This window comes from Vigna umbellata, chromosome 4 (genome assembly GCF_029865625.1).
Source record: "Vigna umbellata cultivar VRB3 chromosome 4, Vumbellata_1.0, whole genome shotgun sequence".
Lineage (NCBI taxonomy): Eukaryota > Viridiplantae > Streptophyta > Magnoliopsida > Fabales > Fabaceae > Vigna > Vigna umbellata.
In genome coordinates this window covers 66,948,899-66,962,946 of record NC_142168.1, presented here as the reverse complement: position 1 = coordinate 66,962,946, position 14,048 = coordinate 66,948,899, and the positions used below count along the sequence as shown (strand labels likewise).

Here is a 14,048-nt window from a genome sequence, read left to right as displayed (position 1 = left end):
GGAGTGAGATAGGATGCAAGATCTAAGAGATGTGGGACTTATGAGTGTGGAGGTCATCCAGCAGCTGCTGCAGTTCCTCTAGGGACTTTTGAGTCCCACATTGCTCAATTCTCTCCACTCCAAAGGGTTTATAAGGAACCTAGTTCTCCAATAGTTCAAAACATAAAAGCTAGCTATGCTACCTTGCGCTACAAGCTAAGACGCCTTCTTTCTCTTCTTTTCTTTTAAGACCAAGCCATGGAAAGTCCCACATTGCTTGTGCTTAAACGAAAAGAAAGGTTTATAAGCGTTTATTCAACTAGAACTAACGAAAAGAAACAAAGAGGCAAATACAAGCCTATGAAATCTATTCTACTCTTTTTATGCTTGTTGTCACTTTGAAAACTCTTTATTGTTGCCCCATCTATGATCATATCATCCCCCCAGTTTGGAGAGGATTCGACCTCGAATCTTGAAAAACCTGCAACAAAGAGAGATTAGTGACTTATTTCGTGTATAAACCAAAGGAACTCCTCCTGGATCAAATGTTAACCTACAAAAAACATCAAACATTTTGTCAATAAATTGATGTTTACCAAACAATGTATATGGAAAAGGAAAATTGAAAGAATGGGTCTTTGAAATTTGATTTATTTTTTTAACGAAAACTAAAAATCCTTTTTTAGAAAAACTTTTATTTTTGTCTTGAGTTAAGTGTAAAAAAGAATACATTAAATCAAGATATGGGTTGGAAATGGTGTGTGAAGAAGTGGTAATAAGAGATGAGAAAGATGGGATATTTTCACAAAAGTTTTTAGGAAAAGAAGAAAGCTTAATATTTGGAGAAAAGTGGAAGGATGGAAAAACTCCCCTGTCATAGCTTGGATCCAGTTGAATGATGGGAGGGGAAGGTGCCTGCAATAACACTTTCTTTGTGATTAGGACATTTGCCTTCTCCTTTTCTCTCACAATTTCTTCTTTTTCTTTGTTTGCTTTCTCCTCTTTTTCTTTCCTCTCATGTTCTTCTTTTACTCTCTCCTCTTGGTTATCTTGAATGTCCTTATTTAAACAATGAAGCATAACCTTCTCTTTTTCTTCACTTGGTGAGGAAGAAGAGCTATAAGTGTGTGTAGGTGAGGAAGAGGTAGACTCATTAATGACAACTTCTTCTTCCCTAATGCACACTACCCTTTTATTAGGACAAGACGATGCTATATGACCATGCCCTAAACATTTAAAACACTTAATATGGCTAGGTCTAGAAGGAGATGTAGATGGGGAGGAGGAATGGTTAGAAGAAGAATGGTTAAAAGAAGAATGAGGACAAGATTTGTTAGTGGGTTCCTTAGAAACATTCTTGGCTTTATCCTTTGATGATGAAGATTTGTAGAAAACATCTTTTGAAATTTTGTTGTGAAAAGCCTCTTTTTGCAAGAGTTTCTTCTCAACTTTCATGGCCCTATGAACCACTTCATCTAAAGTCTCATCATCATGGAGTTTCAAAACATCTTGGATGTTTCTATTGAGTCCACTAATAAATCTAACTATTTTTGCATGATCATTTTCTTTAGTGTTAGTATGATATAGGAGCACTTTGAGCTCGCGAGCATACTCCTCCACACTTCGTCTACCTTGAGTAAGCCGTTGGAGCTTAATCAAGAGGTCCCTATGGTAGTATGGAGGTACAAAATGTCCCTGCAATGTTCCATGTACTCGCGGGTGAGGCCATGGTTAAGTATCTCCTATTTAGCCATTGTTTGGCGTATCCCTCTAAAGCTAAACAAGCTAACTTTACACGCAAAGGTCCATTTACACTATATAAATCAAAAATTTGGTCTACTTTAACTATCCAATCTAGAAAAATAGATGGCTCGGCTTCCCCTTTGAAAGTAGGCAAGTTCAACTTTGGTAGTGTAAGGCCATGGTCCATAGCTTTATCTTCTTGATGCTTCTTTGGCGAGGGAAGGTATACATTTACGGTTCTAGCTTCTTGCTTCTTCTTGTAGGAACCATGATCATGACCATGAGGTTGATCCCCTTTTGCTTTCGCATCCTTGTCCAACCGTTTACTAATGGAGTCAAGTTGATGTTGCATTTGTTGAAAAGCCTTCATCAAATCAAATTTGCTAGAAGCACTTTCGTGATGACTAGCTCCATTGGAGGAAACACGGCTTGAACCTGTAGACATGTTAACAAAGCAAACAACAACAAAGCTAACACACAAAACTGGTAGGAAATGGTGGATACACACGGTCCAAATAGCAGCCACAAAACAGCATCACACTCACGGTTGCACTCAAAGCATGCAAGGAAAAATGGCTCAAAACTCACAGTAAAATGGCTCTCAAGACAAAACAAGGTCAGCACTCTTCTTTTAAAAATAGTATAATGTCTCACAAGTCCACTTTGAGAGCACCAAATCAAGTCTAAAGCAAATGGAAATATGTACAATCCACCCTCAACGCAAAGGAGCCAAATCAAGACAGCCCATGGTAGAAGCCAAAAGAAAAAATGAAAACTACAAGACAAATGAGGGAAATGGAACCTAAAAATCAAGAAACTTGGCACACAATAAGGAGGCAGCAATCTAATGATTTTATGAAGACAAAACAGCAAGAAAAATGGAGGCAAAACAGTGGCACAAAATGAACAAGACAGCAGCAAACAAATTGACACAACTAAGAAGTAAATCACACCAACATGCTAGGCATACTTGAAGAGTAAGATCAAATTAATGCTGGAAATAATTTGGCAAACCTCAAACCTATATATTCTGTAATTGTAGTAAAATAGAGGCTCAAAATGAAGCTAGCAAACACACCAACAATGAAGATAGCTCATGGCCAGACCAGCACAAACAATGCAAAACAATTTTTGATTTTTTTTTGTGGTGCATGCAGTTTAGGAGATTGGCTAGTCTCGGCCAAGTAAAATTGAGGTGCTTAGGTGTGTTTGCACAAAGCTAATATTTGATTGGTTTAAGACCTCTACTAATGCAGAATATATAAGCAAAGTTTACACACTTAAATCCTATGATGATCAAACTCAATTCAGCATACAAACATGGAGATGTAAAAAACTCTTAGCTATGCAATTTCAGAAAAATACTCTAGAAAACTCCTAAAGAGGACAAACATATGACTCAATTCAAAGTTAACAACCAAGAAAGACGCAAATAAGCCAGCCAAGACAAGAATTATAAGCTGGAAAAACAAACAAAAGGAAATAGGACACCTACTTGTGGAAGACCTCCAATAGCATTGTTGCTGTTTGAAGAAATGACTGCTTGTATAATGCTCTGGACAGCTACGGATAATCACCTCCAAGCTGTGATATGAAGTGTTGAATCCTTGCTTAAGAGTATTGGTAGGGCTTAGCACCGTCCACATATCAAATTCAGCCACCACAAGTACAAAACAACAAGCAAACAATGCAAACAGATTAGAAGTCACACAACAGTAAGCACTGGACTGACATAGTGGAGAAAAAATATTACTGGGAACAGCACAGAACGAATTTGAACAAAGTAAAAATTGTACATGAAACTAGACATCCAGACGAAACTTTGAAAAAAAAATTTCATGGAAAACGGACTAGAAATGAAGCTAAACTAAATCATACAAGTTGACTGTATTTTCACGCAGAGGCTGGGCAAGACAGAAAATGGCTCAGCGAAAATGAACATATCTAAGCTATTCTACTCTAGCATGCAATTCCTAAGAGATCAAAAACCTAAGGCTCATGATACCACATGATGGGGAAGTGCATACCTAGAGAGAATATACTAAATGACATTTAAGAGAATGGGAAAGAAATTAAAAATGGAAGAGATTAAGGAAGAGGAAACTTATGATTTGAAGATGCGCCACTTGAAGGAAGCTCCAAGATAAGCATCAAAGGAGGACCGCCACTTGCTTGAGCAAGATAAGGTCTGCCCAAAATAGGGACTTTGGAGACAGAATACTATCTCAAAGAAGATTGCAAAGTGCAAATCAACTCAAAATCAATTGATTCAAGGTAAGGTACAAAAAGGAGACCCCTAAGCCTTCTTATATAACCTTTGGAGTGAGATAGGATGCAAGATCTAAGAGATGTGGGACTTATGAGTGTGGAGGTCATCCAGCAGCTGCTGCAGTTCCTCTAGGGACTTTTGAGTCCCACATTGCTCAATTCTCTCCACTCCAAAGGGTTTATAAGGAACCTAGTTCTCCAATAGTTCAAAACATAAAAGCTAGCTATGCTACCTTGCGCTACAAGCTAAGACACCTTCTTTCTCTTCTTTTCTTTTAAGACCAAGCCATGGAAAGTCCCACATTGCTTGTGCTTAAACTAAAAGAAAGGTTTATAAGCGTTTATTCAACTAGAACTAACGAAAAGAAACAAAGAGGCAAATACAAGCCTATGAAATCTATTCTACTCTTTTTATGCTTGTTGTCACTTTGAAAACTCTTTATTGTTGCCCCATCTATGATCATATCACAAGACAACCACAAAACCTCCCCCAAGATTGTCTAAGCCTACCACTACACAAACCCTCGTCCTTGCTCAATGGACCAGGGAACTCCACATCACGGATGTGGGCTCCTCATGCCAGAATCCAAGAACCCTCGTACAAGAACCCATAACATAAGAGACACCCAGTTGTCTCATGGCAACACCCTCCGATGGTGGCATTAACGAAAAAGGCCTCCGCCGAGGATGAACGAACAATAAAACACATCAATTGGATGGTTGGACCACAACAACAGACTAAGGACAAATACAAGAGCATAGAGCAAAGAGGAAGAATTCGCTGAAATGGAATTTAGGGTAGGGAATACCCAAATTTTGAACTCATTGGAATAAAGAACTTACCGATAACCTTGGATTTATCAGTAAATATCCGTATGTAATTCCATCAATACTTCAAACTTACATGTGGATATTGCCCTAATAGTAATTATCGTCAGTAATAAATAATATTTTTGCAGTGTAATTTTTTGACGTATACTGGTTTTATGGAGGAATAGAAAATAACCTCAAAATGGATTGATTATTCTTGATGAAAGAGAAAATTCTATTTATAGGAAGAGGATGAGTTAGTTTAAACTGTTTGGAGAGTATAACTCAAGCCTCCAATTAGTTAGGATTTTAAAATTTCGTTATTTCCGTTACTCATATACTTGTATAAATACACTGCACTGCTTGTACTTTTTTAATGCATGGAATACAATTCCCTTTCATTTTTACTCTCGTTACGTTTATACCGTTCGGTCACGTAGTGCTTCCCGTTATGTTGCTCGGTCGTTTCGTGCTCACATTCACACCGTTCGGTTGCAGCCGCTCGGTCACGATCGTTGCACGTTCAGACTCGCTCGGTCAAGGTAACTTCTCATTCAAAACACTTTTCTCTTCCTTTCCTAACAGTGGTATCCGAGCCAGGTTCGAAGGGAACTTGTGGTGCTTGCTACTGGAAAGTCAAGTGTGATTGTAGCAAGCAAGAAAGGCAGTCAAGAGTTTGGTTCTTGAGCGAGAAAGAAGGTTTGAGTCATGGCAGATATTCCAGCAATGAGTTTTCCTGTTCTTACAGACAAGAACTAGAGTAGGTGGAATACGCAGATGAGGGTCTTGTTCCGATTTCAAGACGTCAGCGAAGTTGTAGAAGAAAAGGGATACGAGCTTGACGATGGTAACTCAGAGAAGAAAAAGGAAACATTTAGGAAGAAGGATGTTAAAGCACTATTCATCATCCATCAGTGTGTGGATGACACACACTTTGAAAAAATTCAAAATGCGAGGACGGTACGAGAACCCTGGAACATATTGGTGCGATGCCATTCTAGAGGTGACAAGATCAAGAAAGTGAAACTGCAGACACTGAGAAGGCAGTACTAACTCATGCAAATGGACGAAAATGATAAGGTAGCCGAGTATTTAAATAAGATTTTGTCGATTACTAACCAAATGAAAGGTTGTGGTGAAGCCATCAGTGATCTCATGATAATTGAGAGAATTATGAGATCACTGCCTTAAAGATTTGACTACATAGTGGTAGTAATCGAGGAGTCCAGAGATTTGGAAAAACTGAAGATTGAGGAGCTTCAAAGTTCATTAGAAGCGCATGAGTTGAGAATGCTAGAAAGAATCTTGTTCGGAATGATGATCAAGCGTTGAAGGCACATCACTCCAGAGATGAAGGCAAGAAGAAATTCAAGAAATGGAAGGGAAAAGCAACAAAAGGGAAATGGAAGAATGATCACAATGCAGATGATCAAGACGAGAAGTATGATTCGGCGGATGAAAAAGGTGAGGTTGACAAAAAATATAAGAAGAAAGACAAGAGGAACATCGAATGTTTAATTGTCATAAAATGGGACATTATTCCAATGAATGTCGTTTCAGCAAAGGAAAGCAAAAGAAGAAGTACCAGAATAAGGAGGCACATTTAGCCTAGGAAGACTCAGAACCGCTAACGTTAATGGTAACAACCACTGCCGATTCTTCACGGTCTTAGGTTAGGTCTTGGTACCTTGATTCTGGTTGTTCAAATCATATGACCTGTAACTTCTGATCAAAAAGATATATCTTGGTTCTATTTTATCTCTTCAACAAGTTTAGTAATGAGCATAACGACCCTATTGTTCCGATGGAGAGAAGAACCTATGATTGCCTTTTCGGGAAATTTCCAAACGAACAATTTCAACGAAATCTTTTAATTTCTTATTTTACTATGTTTAACTCTATGTATTCCTCTATCCGTAGAGTACATTGAATGTACAGAAATGGCTATAACAGAGTTTCTCTTATTCATATTAACAACTACTCTATGAGGAATATTTTTATGCGGCGCTAACGATTTAATAACTATCTTTGTAGCTCTAGAATTTTTCAGTGGATAGTAAACCTTGATGAAACAAGGAAAAGCAAAGTGAAATTCGTAGAGGATAGTGCTCTGAAGGTTGAAGGAGTGGGAGATGTGATCATCAAAAGGAAGGATGGATCACATGCTATCATCGCCAATGTGTTGTTAGTCCCAGAAATGAAGTGCAATCTACTTAGTATTGGGCAATTGCTAGAGAAAGGGAACACGGTGATCATGGGGAATCACGACCAAGTGGAATTGCTTGACAGAAACAAGATGTTGATCTTGAAAAGCAAGATCTCTAAGAACCGAACGTTCCAAGTCAGCCTAGATGCAGTACCGAATCTTCGATGTCTGACTGCCGTGAAGGATGAAGAAAGCTGGAAGTGGCACCTGCGGTTCGGTCATCTGAACTTCAAGGATCTTCAGCAACTTGGGGAGAAGGATTTAGTGACAGGTATATCGAACGTCTCTATTCCTGACAATGCTTGTGAATCATGTTTGACAGGAAAACAGACCCGAAGACCATTCCAGTCACAGGTGCAGATGACATCAAAAGGATGCCTAGAAGTGGTGCATTCAGACATCTGTGGATAGTTCGGTGTGCCTCACTAGCCGAAAACAGATATTTTCTCACGTTTGTTGGTGAATACAGTAGGATGCTATGAGTATACATCGTCATGATGAAGAATGAAGCTTTAGAAGTGTTCAAGAAATTTAAAACCTGTGTAGAAAGAGAAAGTGGAAAGCAGGTAAAGGTCCTCCGAACTGATGGAGGAGGAGAATATACTTCACATGCATTTGAGGAATTGCACATGAGGTGACAACGCCGTACACCCCTCAACATAATGGATTAGCGGAAAGAAGAAACCGAAGGATAATGAACATGAGTAGTTGTCTCATAAAGGAGAAGAGAGTGCCACAAAGCTTCTGAGTAGAGGTCGTCTCGACAGATGTTCACATCTCAATAGATGTTCTACCAAAAGGCTTGAAGGCAAGACCACTAGAAGCATGGTCAGGTAATAACCCCTCGGTTCATTATTTTAAAGTGTTTGGTTCTCTTGCATTTAGTCATGTTGTAGATAAAAAATGATCGAAACTGCAAGATAAAGGCAAAGTTATGGTTTTTGTTGGATATCACCCAACTGGCGCATACAAGCTCTACAACCCGATCTCAGAAAAGATGGTGCCGAGCAGAGATGTGATCGTGCTCGAGGATGAAACATGGGACTAGCATCACATACGAACCAGCCTGAAAAAATCGATAGGAGATTTGTTGACCGAACGGTAGAAGAGTTATGAACCGAACGATCGAGATACTATGTACCGAACGGGAGAAGCACTCGGGAAATCTAATGATTAAATCACAGATACCAATAGGAGCAATGTCGATTCAGCAACAACCTAGAGGCCACGTAGACAAATTGTTATACCTCCAAGGTTTACAGATTATGAGATATACTCTGATGCAGGTATTAATGATGAGGGAAATCTTGTTCACATTGCGCTGATGGCCGAGGCAGAACCAGTGAATGAGGATGAGGCTCTATAGCAACCGATTTGGAAGAATGCTATGATAGAAGAGCTCAGATCCGTAGAAAAGAATAAAACATTAAGAATGGTTGATCTTCTAGCTAGAAAGCACTACATTGGAGTAAAATGGATTTTTAAGAGGAAGTTGAATTCGGACGACATTATCTCAAAACACAAGGCAAGACTGGTGAGAAAAGGGTTTCTTCAAAGACAAGGAGTAGACTTTGATGAGGTCTTCGCACCGGTTGTAAGATTGGAGACCGTTCGGGTAGTGGTAATAGTGGCTTGTGCAAGGGAATGGTCATTGTTTCAACTTGATGTCAAATCAGCCTTCCTACACAAACCCCTGGAGGAGGAGGTTTACGTTCATCAGCCCCTAGGTAAACGTTTAAGACAAGCACCGAGAGCTTGGAACAAGAGAATTGATGCCTTCTTCATCAAACACAGCTTCGAAAGATGTGCAGTAGAACATGGATTGTATGTGAAAGGTAGTCCATGTAAAAGTATAATGATAATCTGTTTATATATTGATGATCTATTGATAACAGGATCAAAACTGGAAGAGATAGATGAGTTCAAGAGGTTGATGGAGACCGAGTTCGAGATGACTGACCTTGGAAAGCTAAAGTACTTTCTAGGAATGGAGTTTACTCAAACTGTTGCTGGTCTTGTCTGCATCAGCAGAAGTATGTGGGAGAGTTTTCGAACAGTTTAAAATGACTTCCTGCAACTCGGTTAAAAGTCCTTTGGAGGTCAATGTCAAGCTAAGGAAAGATGAGGCTGGAGAGGAAGTGAACAAGACAACATATAAGTAGATAGTTAGATCACTGCGTTTTTTGTGAAACAGCCGACCAGATTTAATGTTCAGCGTTGGGTTAATCATCAAGTTTATGAGTCAACCAAAGAAAAGCCACATGCTTGCCGTCAAACAAATTTTGAGGTATATCAAAGGAACAAGTGATCGTAGAATTCTGTTTCAAGCCGAGAGACATAAAGATGAATTGAAGCTCATAGGTTATGCTGACTCAGACTATGGAGGAGATCCAGTGGAAAGGAAGAGTACGTCCGGGTACATTTTCTTCATCAATGAATCACCCATCTCATGGTGCTCCAAAAAGTAGTCGGTCGTTGCCTTATCAAGTTGTGAAGCTGAATACATAGCAGAATGCTATGCCACATGCCAAGGAATATGGCTTATGGAACTGTTAAGGAAACTAAAGTTACTCAGGGAGAGGCCAATGCAACTGAGAATGGATAATACATCTGCCATAAGCTTAGCAAGAAACCCTGTAAGTCATGGCAGGAGCAAACACATCGAAGTTAAGTATCACTTCCTAAGGGACATGGTGAACAAAGGGAAGATTGAGTTAGTCTACTGCAAAACCGAACGGTAGTGGGCACATCTTTTCACAAGATCGCTAAAAATTGACACATTTGAGCACTTGAGAAAGGAGATCGGGGTTATATCTCTTAAGGCTTGAATTAAGGGAGAGTGTTAGGAGAGTATAACTCAAGCCTCCAGTTAGTTAGGATTTTAAAATTTCGTTATTTCCGTTACTCATATACGTGTATAAATACACTACACCGCTTGTACTTTTTTAATGCATGAAATACAATTCACTTTCATTTTTACTCTCGTTACGTTTATACTGCTCGGTCACATAGTGCTTCCCGTTACGCTGCTTGGTCATTTCATGCTCACATTCACACCATTCGATTGCAGCCGCTCGGTCACGATCGCTGCACATTCAGACTCGCTAAGTCAAGGTAACTTCTCGTTCAAAACACTTTTCTCTTCCTTTCCTAACATAAACTACACGGAAAAGTAGACTAAAAAAAAGGTAATACTAAAACATAAAAACAAGTTTTTCTTAAAAGCAATAATAAGTTTTAAAAGTTATGAACGGTTCAGTTAACAATAAAAAACCCAATTAAAAATACCTAAATGTATAAAAGACTTGAAACTTAAATTAACCTTTTTTTTATTATAATCGTGGTTAACGAGATAATATATATGTTAATGTATAAGGTAAGAGTTCTGTATGGTTATTCGAAAAATTAAATATATTTTCATTCGAATATATATTAATATAACAATAAATATATAGATAAATACATACATAAATAGATAAATAGACATCTAGACAACCTAGTATTTTGGAATGTTATCAGTAAAGTTTTACTATATTAATTGCATATAATAGATTAAATTAATGCATATATTAATGTATTACGTAAGTGATTGAATGCGTAATTATGGTTATTTACGTTACATACTAAGATATTATTAATGCATGTATTGATTTCGAGCAATATATTTAATGATACCACTTAAATAATGCAATGCATACATTAATATATTATATAAATAAAACTGTTTATTAGTTAAATATACGTATCAATTAATTTTGTTTTTATTTTAATCTATTTATATAATTAGTTCAGAAGGAAAAGTACAAACACATTAATTAACGTTAATCCTATCACTGAACCGCTCATCTCCTCTTCTGCATCTATATAAAGTGGATATTGGAAGAGTTTTCTCAACCAAGTAATCGAAATTTCATCAGTGACAAAACCAATATTTCCAGGTATCCCTTAATATTTAGAGTTCGGGCAAATATCAGTACCATGGGCAATAATGATGAAGACGATGAAAACGCAAACATATACTTCTTTCTAAGAGTGATAAAATCAAATTAAGGAAGTACCAAAGGTATTATATAGTCTTTTGATTAATAGGATTGATAGTTTACATATATCTTTTTCACTCTTAGTTAGTTTAAATTTTGTTATTAAACTAAAAAACATTTCGTTTAAAGAAAATTGCAGTTTTTGCATATATTGAACAATATTTGTCAGTTTGTTTTCTAAAGCACGATTAAAAGTGATGATTGTTGTCATAAAAGATGTGAAACCTAAGATTATGCTGGCTTTGTTTGTAGGAACGACCAAAAATGACAAGATTTTTGAGGCTTGTCGGTTGGTTTGGAGCTCTCGATGGTCTGAAGAAAGTCTCAGTGGGCTCAAAGAAACTGGGTGCCAGTTTCTATATGCTTAAGGAGAACCTCTGCTGCCATTTGCTTAAAGAATGTGCTATTTTATCTTTAGGATGAAATGCCAATTAAATAGGACATGGCCGAGAGCTCCTGAAAAGCATTAAGGCCCTGTTCTCTTGAGTGGATTTGAGGAAATGGATTTGAGGGGATTTGAGAGGATTTGAAGATAATTTTCTTTATCGTTTTTTTGAGCAAATTTGGAGGTAAATGAGAGTGAATTTAAAAATAATTTTTTTTAATATGTCATGTGAATACAATTCTATACTAATTCTCACAAATTTTATTTTCAAATTCACTCTCATTTACCTCCAAATTTGCTCAAAAAAACGATACAAAAAAATTATTTTCAAATCCTCTCAAATCCATTCCCTCAAATCCACTCAAGAGAACAGGGCCTTAAAGGAGAATAAGAGAAACATTTAATGATAATTTGTAAATATACGTGTCATCAAACAATACTTCAACAAGTTTGATGTGATGGGAAGGATTAAAGGGAAATAAGAGAAACATTTATTGATAATTTATAAATATACGCTTGATTTTAACTTTTCAATGTAATACGAGATTTGATTGTAATTATAATGTAATTAAGAGGAAGAAAAAGTCTGAAAGTGTGATTTGATTATGAATGTAATTTTAATTGTTATTGTTTTTTGTATCCCATTACTTTCACTTTCTAAGGAACATATTCGCTCTCCCTTTTATAACAGTGTGTATGTGAAGATGTAAAATTAACAAAGTACATGCCCTTGAATGTTCCAGCGTAAGATATGTGTGCAAGATCATATGAACTAAAAGATTGCGACGCAGAACTAGTTCTGAACCAATGGATCGGGATGTAACAGACTAAATGTATATATAGAATTCATAGAATTAGATTCCACATTTTTGCATCGGTCATAATTGGAAAGTTAATAGTGTCGGTCAAACAGACACAAAAATGATATAAAAGTAAATCTAAATATTAGAGTCGTTTGTAGGAACTCAAAATCTTTATAAAAAAATAAAATAAAAACAAAATATCAAGCGTCGGTTATGATGACTCAAACTTAAATATTAAATTTAGATTTTATATTAAACCATTGAGCCATTAACAATTGAGGGACACGGTAGGTCGTGATGGGGTTAAGGTCGTTCTGTTCATGATCATATTCTGACGATTACTATTGTAGTCAAATGAACATCAACAGCTAAGAAAATTTATGACGTCAGAGAAACAGCCAAATTCTCAATATATTTAAGAAGATCAATACAAGCCAACAATATTAAACACTAAGACTGAGGATAAATAAGTAATTTTCTCGTCAATTTTCAATTTTCTTCCTATCACAAACTATTTTAAAATTTCTTATTAAAAGTTATGATGTTAGCAATTTGGGTCACTTATATATATATATAACAATTATTAAATATGTTAGGATTATTATATTTTATTAGTCAACTTTATAAAGTGATCTAATTAAGATAAATATGGCTAAGGGTATATTTGTCATGAAAGGTATATTGTATAGAGATCAACAATAATTTTAATTTGTTAAAGGGATCAAATTATAAATATTGAAACTAAAAAATATTAATCGTCAGAGGTTATTTAAAGGGTGATGATCCCCATCTGTGAGCATATCGTATCATTCCTATTTTTTTTTCTCTTTATCTCTATTAGAAGAGAAAATCCAAAATGAACCTAAGATACAGTACAGAGGTAAGATCAAAAACCAACATATCAGAAACCAACCCAGATTACTTATTCATTGTTTCTCATGTCTAATCTTTCGTGTATGCTTAAGCTTTACTGTTCTAAGGAATTTTGGTTTTGATTAAAGGGTTTATTGTTCTTGTTAATCTCTCAATCATAAATTCTAACATATGATACATTAGAATAATAAAATCGAAAACCTCAATGAGCCAAAATAGAAAAAGAAAGAGCTTGCTGAACACTGTTGAGATATAGGGGAATTGTACCTATAGGAACTTTTGAATGTAAGAATAATATTTCACAACAGTATATTTGGAAACCAGTAACTCTAGATCACTGGATCAAGGGCCGAAACAATAAATCCAAAGTGAAGGAATCGTGACCAAGAAAAAAGTGAAGGATATTTAGCAATATGAAAATGATATTGTGATATAAGGAAGCTTTAGCAATATGAAAATGATATTGTGCAAAATGTTTTTATGATGATATTTGAAGTGATCACCATTCACAAACTTATGTGACCATTACTTATGTGTGACCACTACGAGAATTTTTTAAAGATAAAATGGATTTATTATGATAAGTATCACGACTAGTTGTGAAAATTAAAGAAAATGTTTTTTTTATGACACTGCAAAAATTTGTCATTACAAATCTGACTTATTATCACAAATATTCAAGTCATAATAAGTTTAATTTACTGTAATACATTTTTAAAAATTTATCGTAATAATTTTAATTTACTATGACACATTTTTTAAAACATGTTATAATTAGTCCAACTTATATGATAAATATTTGAACACTTACTATAGTAAATGAACTTAATCTAACAAATATAATTGGATCAATCCTAATACGTTTAAAGTTATTATGACATGACAACTAATACAAAATTTGTCATAGTAAATTAATTCTTTTTTGTTTTATTATTTTTCTA

General features: G+C 36.0%; 1 pseudogene; it reads right to left on the bottom strand.

Annotated features, from left to right (window-relative positions):
* Positions 1-414: 414 nt before the first annotated feature.
* Positions 415-2,167, bottom strand: LOC148201018 (uncharacterized; annotated as a pseudogene).
* Positions 2,168-14,048: the final 11,881 nt, after the last annotated feature.